We start from the raw sequence: 27,057 nt of genomic DNA, 5'->3' as shown, positions 1-27,057 counted from the left end.
ATGTGACAATGTGGTCTTCATGAATGGGAGTACACATTGCAAATTAGGTAAAGTGCATCTGTAAATGGAGCGATTTTGACAGATTAGAGAGCACGTAGGCAAATAAACAGGGAAAGAAAAAGAAACAAACAGACATTACAGAAGCAAATGATCAATCACCGTCAGTACCCCACATGTGGATGAGGCTTTAATGTCATACATGTAAACTGTGTGTTTGTTGGATAACATAAACATCAAGCTTGTGCAAGTCTGATTCTGAGCACACTATCGGTATTTGTTGGCCTAAGTCCTGATAGCTCACAGTGCAAAATCTGTACCCCTATCCTAACAAGGTAACAAATGGATTGTCAACATGACAACCCTGACTCCCCAAAATGGTAACAGATCTAGAACCTTTTTCTTTTGGTTACTTTTGCATACCCAAAGAAGTACACAAGAAATATACAACATGCATTTTCAGTATTTATTGAAGCATTGTGATTCTTGAGTAAAATATATGCGCTGTAATAATCAATAAAAGGAAACCGAATAATGTAATCGAATTATGAGAATGGTGAAAAAGACAAACAGTTTAACCATTGTGATATAACAGTGAATATATGCTGGCATATAAGTACTGTAATATATTGTACTCCTACCTAGTGCTACCTAACCTAGGGGCAATTTATCAAGGTACGGCGATAAATATTGCAAAGCGCGCTTAGCACTTGCATATTTATCGCCGGCTATCTCTGTAATTTATCGCACGGTTAGCACGTTATCAACAACACGCATTGCTGAGGCGATAAAAATTCCAGAGATAATGGGAATATCGCCGTTTTCTACCATATCCTAAATGATAGGGCCTGTGGTCTTAGCCATACAATCCACCCCCCATGTTAGGTATGCCTTAGTCAGGAATTTAACAGACGTTAAATTCCTGCGTTAAGGCATACTTAACGTGATTATAAATATCGCTGACCCTCCTTGTCAATATGATGAAGCTGGGTTAGCGATATTTTCCCAAGGGAGTCTTGTCAGGCACGCCTCCTTTGCAGCTCATTAGCGATGCGATGGGAGATGTGCTGACAAGGGGGGCTATTGCCAGTAAACTGTCGTTAACAGCTATTAGCGACAGCTTGCTGATAGGGCGATTAAAATATTGCCACTTAAGCGGCAAAAAGTGCCCCTAAAGCGGCGATATTGCCCTTGATGATATGCCCCCTAGTGTCTCTAGGGTGGGTGAATCTGTCAAATCCCTGTAAGGTGATCTAACTCCCTATTAGCTGTTGGTGAGTGCCATCTGGCTGGACAGCATCCCTCGCAAGAGCTATGCAGGACTCAGCTGGGCTTGAATTCCAGCATGGGAGGACCTCTCATTGTCAGTGAAACGCTTCTCTAAATAAACAAGGAAGTGATGTTGTTCATATAATAAACATCACCCATGTTGCCATGCCAAAATCTCAGTCAGGCTGCTATTGTTGATTCTATTGTGGTAGCTTTGTCGCCGAGTGGACAATAATAACAACAACATTCTGTGTGGTGAACTTAGCCCTTGTACAGAATGTTCACGGTATTGTGATAATGTGGCTACGAAGTGGAAATGTAAGCAGTGCTGTTTCAGAGAACATTATCCTTTACAGGCATGGAACATACTGTTTGTCAAATGTCATTGTGTTTAAGAAAGAAGGCAATTTAAAGATGTGAGCATGCAAAATGGTGGTGTGCCTGCTCAGGCCTAATGCAACCACATGACATTAACTTTCCTTTTGAGATAGAAACCAGGTGGAGGGTATGTTCATGTACCATGGAGTAGAGGTGATCTTGCAACATTTACGAACAATTAATATCCCATTCAATGATATACACAGGTTGGGAGATTTGTAAAAATTTCAGAGGTTTTGTGGGCAGGCTTGAATACTTTCTTTGATTTTGCAGTACTGAGTGATCTATGGCCTGAATGATATATAGCTGTGCAATGTTCTACGTACTGATCCTCCAAGAGATGCGCGTACTCGCGCACCTTCACCTGTGGTGATGACCAATTATGAGAAGGTAATTCATTTTTGAAAGATTCCAGCAAGGGATATTGATTGGCTAAAGATCAATAAAACTACTCAAGAAGCTAAAGAAACAGTTCACACTTATTATGAATGATTGTTGCAGGTGTTTAAACAGCACAGTGAACAAAAAAATCCTGAAAAGGGCAATATGGGAAGTTTAGTCTCATTGTTCTTGGAGATAGCAATAAACAGACAACTCTCCAACCACCTAGAGACAAACAACTTCCTGGATCCATCTCAATCGGGATTCTGTGCTAATTACAGTACAGAAAATGCCCTAATCGCACCTAAAGATGACATTCGATATCTCCTACAATCAGGAGAGACCGCAGCCCTGATCTTCTTCGACTTCCCCGCAGCCTTCGACACTGTGTCACACTTCACCCTGACCTGGAGTCCATCAGATGTGGATCCAAGGAAATACCCCTAAATGGATCACTTCCTTCCTCACCGGAAGAACACAGAGCATCCATCTCTGGCCTCACACCTCAGGCCCAAAGAACATCATCTTCGGCATTCCCCAAGGGTCCCCACTGAGTCCTACCCAGACTAGAAATCAGCATACATATACAAGAGAATGTGATTTGTTGGCGGACAAAACCATTAGATGAGATCCTGAGGTATGCAAAATACTTTAGTAATGAGCAAGAAATGAAGCAGAAGAGACTTAAAGAGAAGTGTATGCTAGCGCAGACTAAGCTGTGTTAAAAGGGATTCCAGAACCTCAACCTCTCCCCTGTGGAACACCAATTCAGTTTAACATACACCACAAACCATCATCGAGGAAACAGAATCTAGTGGTATAAGTGAGACAGAAGAAGATTAACAGACACCAAGGAAATATAAGAGAGCGAGAATGCCTTGTCGCCGGTATTCATTACTTTTCATTCATTTACTATTCATTCACTTATTACTCAGAAAACGTGCCTAATGCATCAGATCAAAGTCTTGACGAACTGAGAGCAGGCTGACTGAACCTCCATGATATGCCACATTAAATCAGCATTGATTAAAGTAGGATTCCTAAAACAAGTGTTACAACCAAGATCTTGACAAGCACTATCTTGTGAATTCAAAATCTGAAAGAACTGATATGACAAATGATGAACTGTGCTTAAGGCAGGAAAATAAAGACTGTAGTAAATGAATTTGACAACAAACAATTAACAAAGGTGAATAAAAAGATTTAAGAGGACTTCCCTAGGGCCAGTAAAAGAGTAGGAATAGCATAATTTGAAGAAGGTGGAGTAGGGCTAGGGATGTTTTCCGATGAATTCTGTATATAACCTGAATAAAATAACTGCAAATTAATCATCAAACGTTTTACTCAAATAGAAGTCAACAGACAATATTGAATCTGCCTGCTGCTTTATTCTACTAAAGGTCTGACTGTAGACAAACACCTCACCAAGGCTACGTGTAGAATAGTGGTTATTGTCACACCAGAAATAGAAACACTACAACTCCTGCACACACAATGGATGAGATGAAATAAAAAGTTTCATTTATAGATTTTTCAAAAGAAGATTTCTCTACTAATATTTAGTTTAGATTAGTTCAGGAAAACATTCATGCTTTAGACACTAAGGATTGTTAGGTTTACACACACTTACCCTCTTCAGCTGCTGAAGATGTGACCTACCATCACATCCCATTTTCATATGCAACTGTAGTATTTTTCGTACAGGAAAGTTTTGAATATTATTTTTCCAATTAGGACATGATTCTTTTCAAAGTTCTCTTTCAGAAAAGAACGAATCCTCGCCCACAAGCTAAAGATATCGAGGTTGCATGGTATTTATTTAGATCTGTTAAATTATAGACACAGTCAAGGCAAATGAAAAGAACTTAACCTAATTAATGAGACCCTTAGAAAAGAATTTCATTTAAATACTAGAGGAAATGTGGCATTTTTCGTAGGGCAAATAAAGAGGAAGATCTTTTACAGAAAATGGCATATCCAAAATTAAAATTAGATAGACAACAAAAAGAGAAATGTGTGTTTACAAAAGGAAAAAACAGTTTAGAAAGAGACACATTGGGATAAGTAATTGTGAACACACATTTAAAGTTTTGGGAGGACCTGTTCAAATTCTAACTGGGGAAGAGGCAGTTATTCCTTGAGTCTAATTTGAGTGTTGACAGGATGCCTGTTTCTATTTACCTGCTGAGTGGGAGTGTGTTTGCAATTTAGCTTTATTGTTTCCTAAAATGTAACTTGTGAATAGCATAGATGCTTTACTCATGACACCGCCACATAAACACACACATAGTACTAATGATGTGATACAATTGGTGGGAGATGTTTTTGGAGAAATCATACCACCAGTAGGAGTAGTTTAGTTTAAATGATGAGACATTTAGAAAGTTATCAACAGTAGATGAACAACTGGCTACTAGGAAAAGGAGCTTCTGTCAATGGCAATTGGTTTGCAACAGTAGGAGAAAGATGTTTCAGAGTTCTAATGCAACCTGTATTAGTCATTGGCATTTGTTTATTATGCTTATATGCCTTGCATAATGAATTTAGATGCTATTTTACATAGAAAAACAATAAAGAAAGAAAAAGGCAAATCAGAGAAGAAATTGAAATGTAAGAAAGGGAGAACAGACAATATAAAAGGTTGAGCAAGGCTGAAACTTTGAAAAATAAAGATGACTCGGCAAATAGAGAGAGTCTACTCTAAAGATTCATTTGTGAAGAGGAATTGTGATGACTTTTCAAACATCAGAGTGGGGGAAACGTCTAAAGTGAATTTTATTTGCAAACAAAAATGCCTTTTATTAATAATGTGCAAAAGCTTACATTTAAAACGCTCACATGCTAAAAATGAAAATATGTAGTAGGTAATCCTACTTATATGTCATAGGACTAAAAGTAAAATAAATAAGTGCTGAATTAAGTTAGCCTATCTGTCGATACTATGTTAACTGGAAATAATGCATTAACATTCAAAGGCCAGTTTAAATGTTGAATCGTTGTGTGCACAAGATGTTTTCTTTGCTTTATTCCATACATTATAACTTTCCAGAAGCCTTCTGTTAGCTAACTTGTTTTGTATTAGACAACTGATAGTGAGGTTCTCACTGGGAGGAAAGAAGGCAACAGAAAGAATGAGTCATGAGAAGAACAGTCTGGACCACAGAATGTGAATGCTGTAACTTTTCATGGTCTAATGTCTTAAGTCTACATTATGAGTGTGAGATTATGGGGGTTTACCTATTCCCAGGAGTTTACTGAAACCCTATTAGAAAAGACAGGAGACAAAAGAAAATAATGTTGCAACTTAGAATGTTGGGTGTTAATATTAGTGCGTGTTCCTAGTGTAGCAGCAGGATTCCTTCCCCGATGCTCAGACAGGGCTCATCCTTCAGTTTTAATACTTCTCTTCATGAGATGTTGCTTAGACTATTTTTATTGAATGTCTTCTGTTTTAGATCTGAGAATACTTTCCAGCTTGATATGCAGAGGCTTTATGCTTATACATTGATTTATCTCATCAGAACTCTAATGAGTATCTGAACTGACACCTTATTTCCACCTTATTCTAATATATTTAGATTATAGAACTTTCTTTATGGAACACGCTTGATGCATTATAACAATAATTACTATTGTTTTTTACTAACGGTCTATTTGACCTTATAGTGAAATATAAATTATTGGACTGTGTTAATCTCTAATGTTGATGCTTAAAACACAAATTCCTATTGAAATTTTTTTTAAACCTGAGGCATTGAGAAAAAAAACTTTTTAACTCATACAAAACTCTCTTTATTGACTGTTTTCATTCATTAAAATGATTTAATGTATTGTTGGATTGGTGTCGATGATCGCTCATTTAAACTCTCCTTGTTGATGAACAAAGGTCCATATGAAAATTGACAGGGGTTGTTTAATGATTATACTCGAAGATTAAGGTATAGAAAGCCTCCCTCAGGGGATATACATAAACAGCAACAAAGTCCACAAGAATTTTATTAGTATGAACTGGTCATGAGTACATTAGTCAGGCCAGGACAGAAGGGACATTTTAGAAATATAAGAGGCATTTTGACAGGTGAGATCAAATGGTAAGGTTCTCTATACCAGTTACCTTGATAGAAGGAAGTTGAAGCTTTGGTTTTGAAAAGCTTGTTTGCATTAACTACCTGGGCCAGGAAAAAAAGGCATGTGAAGAATCTACAATCAATAACCTTATTGTGAGAAAAAAGTTGAAGAAAGAAGATCAGTCAGCCCTTTTGAACCTGGGGCTATGGATACATTCATCACCAAACCACTAGGAATAGTTTCTAAATGGCAAAAGATAATTTTGGTTTTATGGCATACCTTAAAAAATAAGGAGGAATATAGTTTATTTGAATATTGATTGAACAAAAGAGCTGGTGAGGCAGTCCACTGGATGAGCACGAATGTCCAAATGCAACATTGTCGAATTCCAAGCTATCTCAAATAGACCCAGAAGACGTTTAGGAATGCAGTTTAAAGTAAAAATCTAGATAGACAAATTCATGCAGGCAGCGACATCTCATGCTGCTTATCTGAAACATTTAGCAACTTCCCTGAGTTCACTTGAAATCAAATGATAAGCTGGCCTTTGAACAGACAAAGTACTATGAGGATTGTTGGGATGGAGAAAGGCCCCCTGCAAAGTTCTGGAGGACATGCCCGTGCCTCAAGCTCCCCCTACCAAGCTTAAGTGATTTTGACCTCTACCTTAGCACATTCAATGATTATGCATATGCTATGAGGCTCTTATTGAATTGGAGTGAGAACCAGAATGGGTTTTTGAGAGTTGGAGGGGAACATCATGTGCCTCTTCCCAATTTTGAGGAGACTGGCTACTGCCTTCACACCGGGCTATAGAGGGCTGAAAGTGGCGGCAGAGAGGAGGTTATAGTTGCATAACAGTCCTAGGGAGAGCAGGCTATGGGCCTGTCCTGTATTTTTTAAATTTGCCTGCTAGTCCCTTACAGCCAAGTTTCTTCGCCCATCCATGTGGGACATGGATTTTGTGTATGTACCTTTGCCTATGTGAGTAAAAGAATCAAATGGAGTATCTGTGGTGCAGATGGTGAAAGCCACACTGGTACGTTGCGGAAGCTAAATGGTACTAAAGATGGAGGATCAGGTAGAGCTCAGACAGCTGATGTGAACTGGCAGGAATCTTTCAGACAGTCCAGGCAGGCATCTCTGTAGTGGGCCAGGCTGGAGAGTATTCAGGAGAGGAGTCAGTAGGCTTTTTTGAACCTAGGGAGTATCCCCAAACCTCCTCCTGACCCTTTTTTCTCTAAAAAGGCTAACCTCAAAGGTTAACAGGTAGCTGTGTGGGCTAGCCCAGATATCGTGTGGGCCTGTTTTAGGATTCTAATGACAGGACAGTCATAGCTCCACACCACCTTCCTGCTTACACTCCGGACAAAGGCTAATTCTGGACTCGTGTGTGTGGAAATATTTAAATAATTGCCTTGCCATTCACAAAACTGAACTTCTGGAATATGCAAAGTTTGACTTGAGTGTAACGATGAGGCAGAAACGTCCAGTTAGAGTGTCCAGGTTTCCTGATCAGAAGCCTGGGGTCTCCCACCAGTGGAGCCTGGAGAATACTTAGAGTGCCAGGGTAGAGTAGTGACTGCCACCTCTCCTTTTCAGACCAGTAACCTGGGGAAATTCAATTAGTTCAGCACAGGGGCTATTAGTCCCTAGTTTGAGGACAGAGCTAACAAAGGGGCATTTCAGCAAGGGCTGGCGATAATTATCGCTAAGCGCACTTAGCGCTAGGATAATTATCGCCGCTATCGTGGAATTTTATCGCTGAGATAGCGTGCTATCAGCAACGCTTATCTCAAAAGCGATAAAATTCCTCGCGCTAACAGCCAAAAGTGAGATTATCGCTGGAAATCCAGCGATAATCTCACACATTTTGGCGTTAGCTTGCTGAAAAGGCAGGGCATACTTAGCCATTATATCCACCTTACATTGGATATAATAGCTAAGTCAGGGTGAAAGCAGGCGTAAGGAAAGTAGCGTTAACTGTGGTTAGCGTTACTTTTCTTATCGCGATGCCTGTTAGCGATTCCCTTGATAATTGGAGAAATGTCGGTTAGCGACATTTCTCCAGTTATTTTGGGACGTAACGCCCACTTTGCATCTCATTAGAGATGCAACGGTGGGCATTATGGGAAAGGGAGCTAAAGCAAGGAATCGCGCGTTAGCGTGACCTTGATGATTAAGCGTTAAAATTATTGCTGCATTTTGTCCGAAAACGGACGCTAAAGCTGCGATAATATTTCATCGCCAGCTTGCTGATATGCCCCCAACTTCTTAGAAGGGGCGCTAGAGGTGCAGTTGCATGAGGAAGATGCTGCTGTGAATGTGACTGTCTATAGTGGAGCCTGTGTAAGATGACGGTGTGCTTACACTGTGAATTTGTAAAAAGCCTGCAACATTTTATCATAGGTGGAGTTTGAGGTCCTTGCCTAGTCCCAACTTTTGAACCAACCCTTGAACCAGAACGTGTTGAGGGAACTCAATGGAGCAATTTCTGAAGCCAAGTGTTTAGTGCAGAGAAGCATCCTAGCAATGGAGGAAGCAGACAATTGTTGTAGTTGAAGTACAAGAAGAAACTTACACATGCCATGAAGAAACACAAGGCCAACTCCACTGTGATAGGAGGTGAGTCACTAGCAGAATCCAAGCCACAAAACCACCAGGATCACAATCTCCTCCACTCTGATACAGCCTCCTCTTCACTGTCACTGACTGGTTTGCACTGACGTTTTCAGGGAAAGAATGCAAACACATTGGGTGGAGCAGTGCAGAGACAGCATGACCTCTACTCACTGGGCCATGCTGAATGCACATCAACTGGAAAGCATAGCCATGCTGACAGTGACACCAGAAGGCATTCCCTGCTTACAAACCACACACATAGGAACCATGACATTGAGGGGTGAAAGAGTAATCTACTTGGATGTTTGAGTGACTGTCAATAAATTGAGCTACAGGAGTTCCCCCTTGGGCCATAGAGATTCAACTTCTAATGCCAGTGATCCAATGCACTTTACTGCCTTAGACTGTCCTTGTTGTCACAGAGGATACCACTTCTCTTAGTACCCAAAATTCCATCTGTTGATTATTCTCTGTATTTCTAGTTGTCTGAGTAGAAATAAAATGCTTTAGTTTCTAGAAACTAGTACTGACTGGTCAGTGATTTATTGGTGACTATTTGGTGCTTATTGAGTACTGAGTTTCTATGTTCACTCCACCTTCCTCTGGTAAACTATGGACTGCCATCTCTGCTACCCTGAGCTTCTTGGTGAACAGTTGTTGGTTCAATAGTATGGTTAAGCCTTGGGACACCAGTGGCAAATTGCTCTGATGTACCACAATTGAGCTTAGTAACCCCTGATTGCCCTGGAACTCCAGAAAAAGTTCTCACAAGCATGATTCTCCTATTATGAGAAAGGGTGAAGTGATTAGGAGATGAATTAGGGATATTAGTGGAAGATCTAGAGCTCTATGTCACACCCTAACACCCTAACACTGTAAAAGGCCCAAAGGCAATCAAAGGAGCATATTTCCAAGGACTTAACAACACTAGAACATCACTTTTTTACGACGTTCTGGTGGCATTAACTCATTCACCTTATATACAAGGTGGTGTTAAGCCACTTATTCAAGCAGTCTAATCTAGAAGGAACGTTGCCAATTACAAAATTGTTTCACAATTCAGTATATAAAAGTCCAAAAAGAAGATCCCCGAAGTGTCAGTTGACAAATTCTTTTCTTTATTTTGAATCCAGTCACATCATCAATGTCAGCAAACGTGAAAAACAGTTAATACTTTTCACAGCCAACGCGTTTCGTCCCCTTCCGGGACATCATCAGGGCTGTAATGTAAACAGTACAAAAATCCAAATCCAAATGTTGGCATCCAAAACAATATACATGTCACTAATTACATTTAATTGGACTGGTGCGGATGGTGTCCTCCAGATGATTTATACTCCAGATGATTTTTAAAAATTTTTTGTTGACAGAATTTTGGTTCATTTGGTTGGTTTAGAACACCAGAAAGTTGGTGAGGTGATCATATCAGGACCAAGCCGATTTATATTGACATAAGGTGAGATTTCTAACCTCCGTATCTTAGTCACACAAATTGGAAGGGGGGTGGGTTCCACATCCTTCTGCTTAGAATTAATGAGATAGGTCTATCTGAACTGAGGCAAATCTTCTAAGCTGAATATATGACATTTTTGGTAATTGGAGACATCAGGTTATCAAATCTGTTCAAATAATAGATAAATGGAAGTTTTTCTGAATTTGATAAATACGAGAGTTTATTAGTGGTATTAAATAATGCAATTTTATTTTGTTATTTGTTCATATGTATAAATATGATTTTACAGTGTGAATTATAGCTGTGATATGTTCCAAGAATGTTATACAGGCAGAGCAGGAGTATAAATCATCTGGAGGACACCATCCGTACCAGTACAATTAAATGTAATTAGTAACATTATATTGTTTTGGATGCCAAAATTTGGATTTGGATTTTTGTACTGTTTACATTACAGCCCTGATGATGTCCCGGAAGGGGACGAAACGCGTTGGCTGTGAAAAGTATTAACTGTTTTTCAAGTTGGCTGACATTGATGATGTGACTGGATTTAAAATAAAGAAAAGAATTTGTCAACTGACACTTTGAGGATCTTCTTTTTGGACTTTTATATACTGAATTGTGAAACCAATTTTGTAATTGGCAACGCTCCTTCTAGATTAGAGTGTTTTCAGTGACTAGTGGTAGGTGACGGTGAACCACAAGAAGTAGTACGGTCTCACTATAAACGAATCAGTTTAAGATTGACTTAATGATAGCCTTACAGTGCACACTGGGTTTGACCCCCACCGTCTTGTCTTGTTTCATTGCACTTATTCAAGCAGCATTTAGTGTGAAAGCAGTGCGCAATAGGTATTGCAGAGGCCGTTCTGCCGCAACACCCATTGCTTTTTCATGCTGCCCCATATCTACAAGGTATGGCGCAGTGCCCAAAATACTGCCAAGGAATACCCTGGGGGCTGATCTACAAGAAACCAACGCAGCGCGGTGCCGCAAGTCATTTTGCTGCGCCGCACTGGGTTAGTTTCAAAGCAAAGGGAAGTGACATATTTACAACAATATGTTACATCTCTGTGCCTCCCAGTGTGCTGGCGCACAAACTGCTGCCATGCGCCGGCGCAGGCACCCTTGCACCACAGTGCAAGGATGCCTGCGTCGTGGGGAGATTGTTTTTGTGCAGGAAAGGGCACCTTACTGCACGAAAACAATAAATCTAGGTGATTTCCTCTTCCAATGTGTGCTGTAGAATGAAGCACGCATAGAAAGAGGAAAAAAACGAGGAGAAATGAAATCTTTTCTCCTTGTTGCACCTCGCCACGCCATCCCTAGGGTGGTGTAGCATTCTAACGCATTTCTAGATTTACGATTTCTCGTAAATCTGGAAATGCATCAATGGACATGGGTGTTTCGTGGGAACACCCACAGCAACACCCATGTCACGCCCCTAACCCGCAAAGTGTTGCGTGAACAGGAGCCATATTTAAAAGCACAGGTTAAGTCACGCAGGGTGCCTTTACCTGTGTTTGTAAATATCATTCAGCAGGCTGCGCCACTGGTGCATCATGCAATGTGATGCACCGGCGGCGCAAGGAGCTTGTAAATCTGCCCCTGGACTTAAGCAGGCGATAAGGGGAGAAATGTTTTATTTCTCTTTGTATTTTGCTCTTTCCAAGTGTGCTGCATTCTGCAGCACACAGATAGAGCAAATCGCCTGTAAACAATTTCCCCTGCAGCGAAGACACCCTAGCAAAATGGTGCTAGGGTGCCTGCACTAGTGGTAGGCAGCTTTTCAGTGCCAGAGCAGAAGTGCTCCACATTCTTGTAAATAAAGTGCATCCCAGTGTTTTTGAAACTGTCAATTTTGGCGTAACACTGCGCTCCGACAGTTTTCTTGTAAATATACCCCAAAGTTTTCTGAAGAGAAATCAGCGACTCTGCTCGGTATATACAAGAAACAAGCAATTGTGTGGTCTGGATCAGAATGTGGAATGTTACAATGCCATGAAACTGTCTTATGTGGAGTTTACAATGTGTTCACTAGATAGAAATTCACAAGCACTGTAGCTGGAAGAAAGAGTGGATGAGTCGCCGAATAAGAATAACGTTATATAAACTCTATCCTCTGTCTTGGATCCTCTGAAACTTTTCACAACCGTCGTAGCCATTGCTGTGGGTTTAATGTGCTAACACAGAATGAATACATTAAAGCCAGACATATTTAAAAACGGAAAAGTGGTCAATATTAATGGTTATCTTGCCTTCATTATAGTACATTTTTATTTGTTTGTGAACTGAAGCTTAAGTGGCAGGGAGCTCTCATTAAAGTTATTCTATAGTTCCTAGGACACACAAAGAAATGAAGTACTATAATGGTTCCTTGCCACCGAAAAGAGGACTGTAATGAAGGCAAGGGAAACTCAGTACAAACTGCATTTGATTCTATAATATAAAAGCATTAGCAGATCAGGACGTTCACCTGCAGCTATGCATGTTGCTCATGGACTGGGAGTTCTGGCAGGGTGCAGCAGGACAGATCCAGTTGAGAGGTGGAATTGATGGTGGGGAGATAAAGGCAGGAGGCAGGAGACAGGATTAAAGGAAAGTGATGCCACAGAAGAGAAGAGAAAGGCAGGTAGCAGTTATGGTAGGTGAAAGAACAGGCAGGAGGAGTAGGTGGTGAGAGGCAAGAACATGCGATAAACGAGGGAGGAAACAGAAGCAACAGATGAAAGGGAGGGGCATGGAAATCCATAATGACAAACAGTCAGGTATATGACAACGAAGAACAATAAATGCAGTAAGAAAATACATTGGGGCAGATTTACAAGCCCCTTGCGTAATATTTGCACCACCGTTGCGTCACGTTTTGTGATGCAGCGGCGATGTAAAAATCTAGCCCATTTACAACATGACACATCTAGGGAGATGCATTACGTTGTAAAGCCCTGCATAACATTATACCTGTGTCAGGTATAATGTATGCAGGGTGGGTATTCCCACGCAAAAAAGCCTTGCAGAAGTGACGCAGTGAAATCTACAAGTTTTCAATGCGCCACTTCCAGGACGCCCCTGCGTCAAAACCTTATGCCCGCTTGGAGCAGGCATAAGGAGTGACGCAGGACAATGAGGATAGGCATCCCCATGCATTGCTGGAGTTGCATCGTGCTTGCGACATGATTCCAGCAATGCATAACTTTTGCGCCAACAGATGTGTCAGATTCGCATCTGTCCATCCTTGCCCCACGGTGCACCGTATTGTAAATACGACGCATCAATGGTGGCACAAGGGTTTCTCAGAGTGGTGCAGGGAAAGTGACGCATCACTACAGATCCGTCACTTTCTTGTAAATCTGCCCCATTGTTTTTTAGTTAGACAGAGAAAAAAAGCCCTGATGAAGGACCTTGCCAGGTCTGAAATGCATTGGGGATTTGTATAATATTCACCTAGGGGGAACAATTGAAGAGTATTTCAATGTGGAATTCAGATGCATAAAGACATGCTCGAAACTCAGTGAAATTCTGGATTATTTATGACTTCATGAACAATAAGAATGTATGATTGAGGATTAATCCAATAAAGAAATGGGAGACAGAGATTTAAACCCGTCAGGATTCACAAGTGGTGCTGGAGGGAGACACTATCCGAGATGGGAGTAGTGCAGATGAACTTGATGAATTAGAACCGACGATCAGAAGGTGACATCCTACTACCACACAAATATTTTACCTAAAACAAAATTAACAAGGAAAACAAGGAGTGCACTGATTTTCACAATTAAAATACTAATTTCTTTTGGTCACAATCAAGTAGTATACAAAGTGAAATATGTCATTTGAAGAGATCTCAAACATAACAGAGCTTAGAGCCAGAGCCTTAGGTTTTACCACAGAGGAAGCACAGCGTATATATTAATTGATTAAAGAGTCTGAAACCTTTACAAGTAGTTTGGGAACAATAGAAATCAATGTGAAACAATGTGTATATATCTCATGAAACAAGAAATTAATCAACGTCTTCATGCAACAAATCTCATCAAATGCCATAAAGTACAGAGGACACCCAGGGGGTGACGCAGTTCACTGACACCAACACTATGTAAAAACAATCAAAGATTCACACCATATTTAATAAGTGCTCCCAGGATTTAATTTTTATTGATAGTAGAAGAATTATCCAGAATATTAGATATGCTGTCAACGGAGATCACTCAATTTAAACGTGAACTTATGAATAAAACTCAAACTGAAAATTGTGAAAAGACTATAAATGACTAACATTCAACTTTATAGATTTACCACTGAAATTCAATGATCGAAAGATGAAGAAATTCAAGTGGGATATCATAGACTATACGTTTGATGAAGTTTATAATTAGGCTGAAATATATATGCAAAGAAGCGACAAACTAGAAAGTCGTCACAAACATCTGAAGGAGAAACATCCACTTCAGACGAAGATATGATAACAGAAGAACACAAAGAGGTACACTTCAAGGACAAGAGAGGACTTCATTTACAGGACACAATTGAAAACAAGGAACTTCAACTTCAACATCCCCTACTGATAAGTCCAGTGTATCTGTTAATATTGATATTGATGTGTTTATCCACAAAAGTGAACTATTGTGCTTATTAATAGAATCCCACGTCTCGAACTCCACATCTACTGCGACACGCAGGTATGTAGTCAGGCAGGCCCTGTGACCTAGGCCTGGGGTCCCTGAATAATGGGCCACAGGTGGGAGGGTGCATAGCTGGAGGGAAAACATGTAGGCAGGAAACTCTTTATCAATCCCACAGATAAGTGTAGCGACATCACAATGGTCAGGGGAGATTGCCCCCAATAAAGCACACATGTCCCGAGGGGGTACGCGTACTTCAAACGTTTCTTGGCATTTTAGTTAAAACGGTATTGCTGTGTACTAGGTGATTGTATGAATTTTAACTCATGCACAACCCCGCCCCCGCACTCCGGTCCGTCACGGCAAGTGCCGTTTGAACGGAGGGTGGACACAGGGCATTTCACTTTTCCCTCACTTCCTGTACCCACGGTTTCCGGCTGGTGAGCGGGCTAGTGTTTCTGCTTCACAGGCTATTTAAATCTAAAGGCAAGCCCATCTGTGCCCATCCGCGCTCCAGATGCGCTCAGTGCCAGGCACGCTGCCGGCTCGGCGAGCGATGTCAATGGGACAACAAACTATAGTTATACAGGTAATCAACTGAGGGACATAGGATGCATGGGAGTTGGGAAAGGGAAATTTAAGCTGGAAGGGACTGCTGGCCCAGAGTCAGACTATGTTAATATGGATTCCTTGAGTTGTGGCCCGCTCAATGTGAGGTCGCTGCCAAAGCATCACTTAGAAGCTCAACTACTATTAGAAACTAATCATCTAGATATCTTGTGTATGACAGAGACCTGGTTGCATTCCGGGTCCAATCTGGAATTGGGCATGACAAGCCCACCTGGCTATAAAGCATTACATAAACCTAGAGCTAGTGGTAGAGGGGGGGTGGGGGGGGTGTTGTGATTATATTATAAGGAGATATAGGATATCTCATCGATGGATATCGATGAGGTTTCAGCCATTGAATGGCTGGGTCTCCACCTAAAAGGCCGCAATGGGCTTTGCTGGACGGGCATATAATGCTATAGACCCCCCGGGTCAATTTGTCTTCAATATCAGCAGGACATGGCTGATGTACTTAGCAATATGGCATTTACCCACACCAGATTGGTGGTCCTAGGAGATTTCAACCTGTGGGCCAACGGAAGTCTGGACGCTAGGTACAATAATTTGATACAGTCCTGTGAGAATTTAAATTTAACACAGCAGGTTTTAGAACCTACCCATAAGGGGGGCCATGTTTTGGACTTGATCTTTGCAGAAAAAGACTCTGTCAAAGTGGAAAATATTGTCCCGATGGGTTGGTCTGACCACTATTTGGTACAATTTCGGGTGGCTATCCCTAAGTCGAGGGTAGATACTGCCACAAGGGGAAGAAGCTTCCTAGGCAGGGACTGGAAGAGCCTCATGAAGAGGGCTGAACTATCCCCTATATTTAAGGTCAATGGGCTTCTGGATCCCTTGAAAACGGTGAAACAGAACTATGCTACCTTTTGCGGACATGTCATCGAACCAGATCGTTCCTGTAAAGAACATAAGGAAGTTGGGGAGACCCTCCGCCCCGTGGTACAATGAAACATTGAAGACCATAAAAAAGGAATGTAAACTGGCAGAGCGGCAATGGAGGAAGGCATATGCTTAGATAGACAAAGCCCTCTGGAAGGAGAAAATAGGCAAATATAAAAAGGAAGAATATTACGCCAAAATTATCCAGAAGGCGCCCAATAGTACTAAGGGTATATTTAAAACTGTGAAGGATATTGCCAGTCCCGACTGTACAAATAACAAGACCCTACCTAGTCAAGAGCTATGTAATAGCCTAGCCACGTTCTTCGAGGACAAAATAAGTAAAATTATAGAGGGGCTGAAAATTGACGATGCGGTCATACCTGGCGAGATAGAGGGACGGTCATCAACTAGTAAGCGAAAGAGCTGGGAGTGGTGGGCCGAGTCTGGTGATCAGGCGACTTGCCTTGATCACTTTGAACTTCCCTCAGAAGAGGAGTTTAATAAGATAGCCTTAGGAGTCTCCTCTGGCTCTCCTCTGGATCCCCTCCCTCCCAAAACTTGGAAGGAGCTAGGATGTGAACTATTCCCAATACTTCGACAGCTGTGCAATCATTAAGTAGTGGACAGGTTCCGGCAAGCTGGAAACAAGCAATTATCACACCTCTGCTGAAAAAACATACACTTGACCCAGCGTGCCCTAAGAATTATAGACCCATATCCCTCCTCCCCTACCCAGTAAAGATCATAGAGCGCCTGGTCAGCAATTTTTAGAGTGCAACAACAAGCTGGAGGACGTGCAGTTTGGGTTTCGCCCAGGCCATGGGATGGAGAAAGCTCTGGTGACCGTCTTGGACGATCTTCGAATGCGAGCAAACAGGGGACAATCAGCTATACTGATTTTACTGGACCTGTCTGTCGCATTCGATACGGTCAACCACACAGTTCTCATGGCAAGGTTGAAGACAGTAGGGGTGGGAGGAGTAGCCCTGGAATGGTTTCGATCCTATCTGACAACTAGACGGCAGGTGGTGGCTTTCCCCCCTTATCACTCGGATTTTGCTGAGGTTAGGCATAGGGTCCCCCAGGGCTCCGCAATCAGCCTGATACTGTTTAACACATATATGAGTCCCCTGATTGTGATTATTAAGTCATACGGGGTCAGCTTGGTAAACTACGCTGACGATACACAGCTTATTTTATCACTGGAGGGAGACCAAGCGGTCTCGCTGGAAAAGTTTCATGCCTGTATGCAAGAAACAGCACACTGGCTGAAAAACAACTCATTGCAATTTAATTGTGAAAAAAACTGAGATACTCTGCTGTGCAGCAGGTAAAGTCCCTTGTTCTCTCCCTCTGGGATTCTGGCCCATCCCCACGGAGACACCCCTGCTACCCGTCATGACGGTACGCAATCTTGGGGTCAGCTTTAATGATAAGCTGAACCTCTAAACCCAAGTTAATACAATTGTGGGAAGCAGTTTCTCGCTAATTAGGGTTCTCTGGAAGATTCTTCCGCTACTCCCAAATCAGGTACGAGCACACATAGTAAGGAGCGTCATTCTGAGTCGGCTTGACTATGGAAATGCGCTATTGCTGGAAACCCCTAGGATTGGGAGATTCCAGAGAATTCAGATGGTGGCGACTAAGCTGGCCTTATCTAGACCACGACGGTCATCTACATCTCTGGCATTGGTGGAGCTGCATTGGCTCCAGGTATTCCAGAGAATACAATTTAAATCACTCTGCATTGTCTTCAAGGCACTGCACGGGATGGGTCCTATGCCGCTGCAGTCTAAGTTTCAGCTGGTATACTCCCACCCGTAGCCTCCGTTCCTCCTCGGTCAAGCTGGTGAATATACCCAAGATTAAGAGAGTTAAATCAGGCGGAAGAGCCTTCAGCTATGCGGCAGCACACCTTTGGAATGTTCTTCCAGTTGAGCTAAGACAGATGCAGGATCTGCTGAAGTTCAGGGGGAAAGTTAAAACCTGGCTATTCCCTAGAGTACAGGCTTAGCGTAGCAACATGCTATTCCAGAAGCATGGTGATAGTGTATATGTACCGCAGCACCAGGATGCCCGTAGGGTTACAGTGCGCTATATAAGTCTGAATGCAATACAATACAATACAAAAAAACAGTATAAAGTCAGATGCCACATGAGTTAGGCACAGATAGCCAATCAGGACCTCACACACATAGTGATTACGTGCACCGCACGCTGGACATCTGGACACATTCACCACTGGCCACACTGTATCCACGCTAGGTTGAGACCTACCTGTAGTAACCGTTTGACCATTCATTTACGACTCTAAGGTAGCAACCAACATTCCTCACTATGTATGGTATGTCAGATATGTTTTTGGCTTGATGTAAAAATGTATAAAAGACTAACGCAAACCCAGTGTAAAATGAGATGGACCTCAGACCTCGTGGCTGTAAATGTACTCCTGGACGCATTGTTTAATTAAATGAAATTGTTGCTGTTTTCTCATATGCCTCTTGTCTTCTGTTTTTATTAAGGAATTCGAACCTGAGCAACATATCTTATATACCCATCATGCCAGCCACAAACGAAAGACCAAAAGAGGTCACGGATCCAAAAGATACAGGGGTACAAACAAGAAGCCAGAACAAAATTGGGACTACAAAGAGCAATACATACAGTAAAAAAATACATTGTTTTATCGTTCCACAAAGAAAAAAACCCTGATGAAGGACCTTGCGAGGTCAAAAATGAATTGGGGATTTGTATAATATTCACCAAGGAGGGACAATTGAAGAGTATTTCAATGATGGATTCAGATGTATAAAGACATGCAAGAAACTCAGTGGAATTTTGTATTATTTATCATTTCATGAACAATAGGAATGTATAATTGAAGATTAATCCAATAAAGAAGTCAGACACAAAGACTGAAACCCATCAGGGTTCCCAAGTAATACTGGAAGGAGACACTATCCTGAGATGAGAATAGTGCAGATGAACTTCATAAAGTGGAGCAGGAGGGTTTAGAGTGGAGTTGCGTAGAGTGGAGTAGAGTGTCCTATTGTGAAGGGACATAGAGTGGAGTAGAGTGTCATAGAGTAGAGGGGCTTAGAGCACAGTAGAGTGTTGTAAAGTGAAGTAGAGTGTCATTGAGTGGCCTAGAGTGGCATAGATTAACGCAGAGTGGTGTAGAGTGGAGTAGAGTTAAGTGACATAGAATAGCATAGTGTTACAAAGTGGGTAAAGTGGCGTAGAGTGGTATAGAGTGACGTAGAGTGTCATAAAGTGAGGTGACAGAGTAGAGGGGCTTAGAGTAGAGTGTTGTTGAGTGGCATAGCGTAGAGTGGAATAAAGTGTCAGAGAGTGGAAAAAAGTGTTGTTGAGCGGAATAGAGTGGCATATATTGTAGGACTTGATGTAGAGCAGAGTGGAGTGGCGCAGCTTAGAGAGGAGTAAAATGCCATAGAGTGAAGTGACTTAGTATGGGGTGCCACATAAAACCTCTCACTCTGAAGTCAGAGAAAGAAAAGTAAACACCTTGGGGCAGATTTATGTTTCCTGGCGCATCCCTGCAAATCAGCAGGGATGCGCCAGGAAAGATGCGTCACTCAAGTTTACCCTTGCGCCACCACAGATGCGCCGCATTTACAATGCAGCGCATCGTGGCACAAGGATAAACAGATGCGTGACGCATCTGATGGTGTAAGGGCGGCGCATTGCTGGAGTCGTGTCGCAAGCACGACGCAACTCCAGCAATGTTTAGGGGCTGCCCATACCTCACATGCTGCGTCATGCCTTACGCCTGCTTCAAGCAGGCGCAAGGTTTTGACGCAGCAGCGTCAGAATAGTGACTGAGTGAAATCTTGTAGATTTCACTGCGTCACTTTTCCGAGGCTTTTTCCAATGGAACGCCCACCCTGCATACATTAAACCTGACGCAGGTTTAATGTGGCGCAGGGCTTTACACCGTGACGCATCTCCATAGATGCGTCTCGATGTAAATAGGGCGCAACGTGGCACAGGGTTTACGCCGCCGCTGCGTCACAAAAGTGACGCAACGGCGGCGTAAAAGTGGCTCAAGTCTAACATAAATCTGCCCCCAAGTTTCCCCAGAAGACAGAGCCTAACATTTGACTTCTGTCTTTGAATGCACATTAAATGTGGCAAAATGAGAAAAAACTATTTAAAGACTGCTCTACAGCCTGTTTACAGAAAGAAAGCACTCATGGAAGAATACAAGGAGCGAGTCAGAGAGGTAGTAAACAGGCTATGCGCCACAGGAGGGACAAAGAAAAATTGGAGAGCCTCAAACAAATAAAGCCAGCAAATAGAAAGCAAAGAAATGTGAGTTACAAATCCAATGGTAAGCAATCGGCATAGTGCATTCCCAGGTCAGATTTCAAAATGTCCCCAAGAAGCATTAAGCAACTAGACAGCTGCACAGTCCAGTAGACTTCGATCTGATAATGGAGGGGGAGAAAGAACAAGGGGCAGCACTCAGAGGAGAATTCAGAGGAAGCAACCAGCATGGACACATGGAGGAGCAAGGACCAATTAACTGTCAGGGATTCCTGTAGTGGTATATGTATCCCTCTTGAAGTTAAAAGTAAGCACTCAATTGAGGGTAGAAAGACAAATAGAAACAGCCACTAGAAGTAAAATTGGTTAAAATGTCACTATAATTAATTTCTTTATCTCAGCCCCTGATGTTTGTGGTGTAGTTTGTTCTGAAGTTCTTTGGGTTTTTGAACTTCTGGTACCATGTGTCTCTTTAAGCAGGTTTTGGTGTAGCCTGATTTGGGAGCCCAAAACTATATCTTTTCATCCATTTGTCACAATCAAGAAATAAGATACCACAGGCTTCATGGAGAGCTTGGAGCCTTAACATAGTTGAGCTTGGCTCCTGCTGCATCACATTTATGGTTCACTTGCCTCATTTAGAGATGGCGAAAGTGCCAGGTTTATGTTGGCTTAACCTCAGCTGGCTCTGCAGATACAAACCTCTGACCAGGTGGTCCATCTACCCCTAATCTGCCAGCACATAGGGATGGTGGCCCCACCCTTTTTAGGGCATGGCAACTACACTAAAGTTCCCTGCCAGAGACCGCCACGGGGAAGGTGATCAAATAAACACTCCAACTTGTAGGGTGAAAACATTTTGCATGTCAGGGCCATTGGTTTTGTGTTTCAAGAAACACACTCCTGCTTTGAGAGTTTGATTCTTGGAAACATAAAACCTTTTCTGAGCAGATGCAACAAACATACCACCCATGTGGCGAAGTTCAGTGCATTCGATGGAGCTGTCACACCAACAGTTGCACAGCAGGCATGGTATCCTCAGCTGCCTGATGGGGATCTCTACATTTGGCATATGGTGCTCCTCCAGGGGTGTCACATGGCCTTTGCTGAGCTGGTGTACAGGTGGGCCACCTGTCAGGGTCTAAATGATCCTCTAGGTCCATCTCTCAATGCACGGTCTCCTTGAAACTTGAAAAACATAGATCCTTGGCCCCAAAGGTGCTAAGGATGGCCCTACAGAGGTTTTATTTCCAAGAAGGAGAGATAATACAAATGAATGCGGTCAATGTCGACCCCGACCTTTGAAATTGCATTGTGTATGCTCACAGGGCGACAAAGATGTAGAAAAATAAGACATTGGCAGTCCAGTCTACAAATTCAGGATCATACTAGTGCTAGGCAAACTGAATGCTAAACCTCTGTACAACCAGGCAATGGAAATGGGAACCCCATATGTAACAATGTGACACATCCTAAAAGAGGTTGTGACAGGCCCATGCTCATGTCTTTACGGGGTCTAGTCAGCCGAGAAACAAGAATGTTTGGGCAAGGGAGCATGCATGTCAGGTAGAGTGGCCGCTCCAGCGAAGCGTCATCTGCACTACAAAGGTTATGGTGCAGTATCCCTGCATCTCTGGTTAGGCGTAAGGAGGAATTGTTAACACCCTTGGTAAGCTGTGCTGGGAAAAACAAAACCATCTGTCGGCATGCCAAGTAGACAAACACGGCAGCAGCTGGTAAGTAGAAGGTCAACAAGTAGTGCTGCAGCCTTTGCCTGACTTTGATGAGATTGAGAAAATGTAGATCAAGTATCAAGAAAGGTGCTGGCAGCTACCACAGATCTTAATTAGGTAAGGACTTTCAAACATTTTAAGTTGGACTCCAGCTTTCATTCAGTGTCTAATAGTTGGGCAGCAGTCTCTTCCCAATCAACCTGAGTTCAGAGTTAGCAAAAGATAAACAAATGAATGTTTGACATTGTTCTGCATCTTGTCCATCAATTTTTCTTTTTGCATTTGTCACTCCGAGGGGCACGGGTATGCCCAGACCTGGGTCCCGTGCTCTCCATGCCACTGGAGTCAAGCTATCCTGGCTGATGAGGGGTGGAACCCCAAAACCGGTCCTAGGATGCTTGTTTCCAGTCCAGGGACGACCTGGCCTGGCAGTTCGGGCTGAACTGTTCCCATTGGGCCCGAGGTCAAAACTGATTTGCATATGGCTGGGTTTAAACTGGAAAGGCATAGAGAGCAAAAAAGCAATGGATTTAGGCCCAGATCTCTGTACTGGGGTGAATGTATAACATTGTTCTGCATTCTGTCCATTAATTGTTCTTTTTGCATGAGTTCAGAGTTAAGCATCTGGGTACCTGCACATCAATATGGGACGACCTACAAAAACATCATGCAGGGCAGAACAGGCTTGTCCTGCTTCAAGTATGTCTTGTGGATCACTGTGGCAAGGTGCCACCAAAAAGGCTTCTGTCCCAGGGAGAACCCAGACAGAAGAAGCAAACAAAAGACCCCATTATATTTTCTGTTAGCGGCTTCCAGTCTCTTGTTTAACAGCTTTTTCTCACAAATGACTATTCACAATCATCTACTGAATAAATTAAAAACGTGTCTCTGGTAATGTTCACAATCACCCCTAGTCCTCAGTCAAACCCATTGTAGCATCCTGCCCCAACCCGAGTACAAGCAAATGATCATGTTGGATTGATTTTCTTGAAGCTTTGTTCACATTCACTTGATGTAAATGGGACAATTTGTTTTGTTACGTCTCTCAATGGGACACTTACAGTGGCAAAGAAGTTGAACAGTAACTGGCCACACCAAGGAAGGATCTCAGAATAGTTACATCTTGGGGGTAGAAGTGGATGACAAGGCCTGTATTTTATTGGGATCCGGAGTCCCATCAGAAAATATGTGACCAAAGAACTTGAGTTTGGGTTGATAAAACTCACACTTTGATGCATTTAAATTGAGAACTACATCAGCAAGTATACAACACACTTGGGTAAGCGCTTTATCATATTCCTTTCATGTGGCCCCAAAAACTAGTATGTCATCACCGTAATTTAAAGCATTTGGGACTGACTGTATTTTGCGATGAATTACATCCTGAAAAAGTTTGGCAGTCGATGACACTCCAAAATTTAGCCTTTTATATCAAAACAAACTGACATGATTCAAAAAGGTAATAATGTATCTACAATTCTCTTCCATTTCGAACTGGTGACACCCTTTTTCAAACCAAGGCGGGAAAAGACTTTAGCTCCATTCAGCTGCGTAATCATGTCAGCAATGTGCACATATGGATGTCTTTTGATCGCCTTGTTTGCTGGGCGCATATCAAAGCAGATGCTCACGGCTCCTCAACTGTCCTTTTTCAGCACTACCACTGTGGGTGACATCCATGCATTGGACCAGTGGATCACTCAATGATGTCATGGTTGATAATGTATCAACTCCTTTCACAAGAGCATCTTGAAAATTGAATGCAATTTGAAGATGTCGTTAAGCTATAGGATGGATGCCCTTATTTATGTGAAGTTGCACTTTCAGGACCTCAAGTCTTCCAAGTCCATGAAACAAAGATGGAAACTGATTCACTATCTCAGGATAGTTATTAACTTTGTAGTTAACAGAAATCAGCCCCATATCAGCAGCAGTACTGAAACTGAGTAAAAAAGCACTCAATGAAGTACCTGGCAATACATGAATTGATGCTTGTACTTTAGCATTTTTATGCTTCACAGTTGCCTTTACAGAACGAACCTTGACTTTGCAGTGATGTGGAAGCAGGCTATGTATACACTGTGATTTTCAACGGAGTTAAACGGGGCACTGGAGACAGTTCCTTGTAATTTTCCACTGGCATACTGTTTATCGACGTGCCACTGTCTATGATAAAAGGTATGGAGCAACCATTCACTTTCAGAATGATCTTGGGACAGTGTCCAAATTCATTTAGCACTTTCACTTGCCAGTCTAGCGCTGACCAGCATTCTTTCTAACAAGAAGCTAATCCTACATGTGCACGTCGTCTGGCAGTCACCATTGACATCACACACCCATCTTCCTCACTGTTGCTCGACAATGACGGTGGTGAACTTTTAGATGAAGAATTTGATGACAATCGACATTGTTCAGTTTCTACTTGCCTCAACTGATGTTGGCCTTGTGGGTGTGCATAGAATGTTGCGTCTGTAGCTTTCTGGCATCCATTTTGCTTTCTCAACGTGCTGATCTTGATCTTGCTTCCATTTGGTTTTCTCGATGTGACGCACTTGATCTTTCACTTGGTTTGCAAACTGTTACAAAATCCATGACCCTTGAAATCCACAAAATAGTTCTCTTTCCCCCAGCCTTTGCACACCTGTCCAAAGGTGGGACATCTACCTTCATGTGGAAAGGAAAATCGCATCTGAAATCCAACTTCTTTTTCTTAGGAGATATTACTTTATGACCTTCTGCCTTGTGTTTTGACTTACTTTTCACACACAGCGGTGATTCATTTTGGGCTGTTCCGCCCTCCATGTTAGCTGTCTGTCTGTCAGCTATGAGTACTTGCTCCAAACTGAGTGTCTCTTTTAGCATTCATTGTCCGAAGGAATCAGATAGGCAACCATCTATTAGTCTGAGGCTCATGGTCTCTTCATCGTTGAACTCATTGAACTTGCAATGCTTTCTGAGCAATTCAAGTCTTTTTACCAACGTTTCCCTCGTTTCTCCAGCTCTCTGCCTTTCCTGACTGAACATGTATCTTTCATAGTCAACTTTCGCCACTGGAAAGAATTTGGTGTTTCGCGCTTCGTTGATCTGACGGTATGTCACTTCATCACCTTGTGGTATTTTCTTTATCACTTCTTTTACTCCATTACCTGCCAAATCCTTTAGATATTTAATGATCTTTGTGTCATTTTCTTCTTCCAGCGCATCAGTGAAATCATTGAAGGTTTAGATCCAAGCACATCTGTTACCAATATTTAGTTTTTTGGTGCTGTCAAATGGAAGCAGTGGTTTTAGGAATTCAGCAGCATCATAACCTGTGGAACTTTCTGCTACTGGGAGCGGAGCTTGTTCTGGCAGCATCTGCTACCTGCCTGTACTGGCACCTTCGTCATGCACTAGCCACATGCTTACATTCGGGTCGTCATGCCTGCACTCCAGTTGTAAGACTTTGGCAGTGATTAGCCACTTTGTTTAGTGTATGGGTTTTTCACCCTTCTCACCTCTTTTCATGGTATTGGATTTTCTATTACCTTTAGAATTTCTTTCAGTTTACCTGCATCTGCTCACAGTGTTCTCTTGCACCTAGCTGTTGTCACTTGTTGCACATTCTGTGCCTGGTTGTCACTGCCTTTAGCGTTTGTTGATGTCAGAAAAAGTGCTTCCTTACACTCGGCGGTTACGGCATTTAGCGCTTCTCTGTACCTGGTTATCACTGCCTCTAGCGTTGTGGTAATGTATGAATGATGTCATGTTCTGGCTGAGTACCTCTTGTCTTGACTTTATCCAGCAAATTTCTAACTGAGGACAAACAAACTTTTTGTAAGGCCTTCACTTTCTTCACAAGTCTTGCACTGGCTAGTATGGCGCTTTTACTCCACATATGCCAACATTCGACTTTCACTTTGACTGAGGCACACGTGGCATACACTAGCAGTTTGCTGAACCATGGCAAACTCTCCTGGAGAACACTCTTGGTTCTTCAGGTCACTGGGTTTACATAATCCCCTATCTAATCGCCTGTTGTAGGGTCGTACTCCAGCCCGGGTACATGCAAATGATCACGCCACACACAGAGCTTGGTATTACACATCTTTATTCCTCAGCGTGTAACCGTTAACTGAACATTCTACATCATGAATTCCATCACCCACTCCCACTCACTTACGTCACTATATTACAGAGTCCATCAGGAACCAAAAGGGTCACGTTATCTCTAACTCACAAGACACTACACCCACGACTGTGATTAGTTTCTTGGTGCCTGATGTTTGCATTCTTTCACAGACAAAAGCAGCCTCCTGCACTACGAAACCTTCAGAAAACAAGGACTGGCAGTATAGGGTTAGGACTGGGACAATCTCAAGATGAACAAACTGAGTCTACCTTTGCCTCTCCTGTTCAATGGGCTCAGTAAGGGTGTCCTTGAAGAATGCTAGGGTTGATGTTTGGGAATCTCTAAAATTGAAGGATTCTCAGACACAGCCAAAATAAAAATACAAAGAATTTTATGAGGCAAAAATATAAAAGTGGAATGTTTTAGCTGGCCAAAGCAGTGTTCTACAGTCATATTGTTAGGTTGAGCCTAAGGGCAGTGCACATTCGCAGCTCGTTTTCGACGCATGCTGTATTGGAGTGTGATCTTGAAGCCCGCCCACTCTCCACCCATGTTTGTCATTAACTTATGTCATTGCCCTTCGTAAATGCTGGATTATGATTTGTACATAGGCTTGTTAGTCCC

Source organism: Triturus cristatus, chromosome 2_1, assembly GCF_964204655.1.
Source record: "Triturus cristatus chromosome 2_1, aTriCri1.1, whole genome shotgun sequence".
In the NCBI taxonomy this organism is placed as follows: domain Eukaryota; kingdom Metazoa; phylum Chordata; class Amphibia; order Caudata; family Salamandridae; genus Triturus; species Triturus cristatus.
This window is presented reverse-complemented; position numbering follows the sequence as displayed.